Source organism: Bos javanicus, chromosome 6, assembly GCF_032452875.1.
Source record: "Bos javanicus breed banteng chromosome 6, ARS-OSU_banteng_1.0, whole genome shotgun sequence".
Classification (NCBI taxonomy): Eukaryota; Metazoa; Chordata; class Mammalia; order Artiodactyla; family Bovidae; genus Bos; species Bos javanicus.
In genome coordinates this window covers 48,812,633-48,813,608 of record NC_083873.1, presented here as the reverse complement: position 1 = coordinate 48,813,608, position 976 = coordinate 48,812,633, and the positions used below count along the sequence as shown (strand labels likewise).

General features: G+C 37.5%; 1 non-coding gene across 1 annotated transcript; it reads left to right on the top strand.

Annotated features, from left to right (window-relative positions):
* Positions 1-498: 498 nt before the first annotated feature.
* On the top strand, positions 499-571 carry TRNAS-GGA (transfer RNA serine (anticodon GGA)). The gene has a single exon. It is a non-coding gene; the product is annotated as a tRNA-Ser (tRNA).
* The last annotated feature ends 405 nt before the right edge of the window (positions 572-976 follow it).

Sequence of the window (976 nt, the reverse complement as noted above, 5' to 3'; positions counted from 1 at the left end):
TGGGAAAGTAGTTCATGGATTTGCCACATGCTATTTGGTGCAGATTATAATTCCAGACAGATCTATACAATACCACTTAACTGAAAACATCTGAACTGTGGTTGGAGCAGTATAGCATGAAGCAGATTCTAGAATCAATTTGACATGCTTCAACTCTGCTGTGTAAGCACTTTCTTAACCTGAAAAGATAATTTCATCTTGCTAAGTCTTGGCTTTCTCATCTGTAAAATTGGTCATAATTGCACCTATGTCACAGCATTATTCAAAGATAAGTAGAACAATGCTTATATAGGATTTAACATAGTACCTTGCAACATAGAAGGTAGAAGAAATATGTAGCTATTAATATAATCATTATATAAGAGGGATGAAACTAATCTACAGCAAAGGAGATTATCTTTTTAATCTATTTACAATTGTTAGGATAATTATATTTTTCTGGCAATTTAATCTTGGTACTATGTTCTTAATTTCATTCACTTATTCTACGGATGGGCTTCCCTGGTGGCTTAGCGGTTAAAGCGTCTGCCTGGAATGCCGGAGACCCAGGTTCAATCCCTGGGTCAGGAAGATCCCTTGGAGAAGGAAATGGCAACCCACTCCAGTACTCTTGCCTGGAGAGTACCATGGACAGAGGAGCCTGGTAGGCTACAGTCCATGGGGTCACAAAGAGTCGGACACGACTGAGCGACTTCACTTTCATTCTACTGGTATTTATTCAGCACTTATAATGAACCTACAAGTTTCTAGGCACTGTAAACTAGTGAAGAAAATAAAGCCCCTGACTTCACTCTTCCTTTATATTTTAGAAGACAAATAGTAAACAAACACGTACATAGAAATGTAGGATGTCACATGGTTATGAGTGATTTTGAGAAGATTAAAACACCGAAAAGGGTGTTTGGAGAGTGAGTGAGTTTGGCAATGCCAATTAGTTTATAATGTTCAGAAAAAAAATTCATTGTTGCCTTGTATC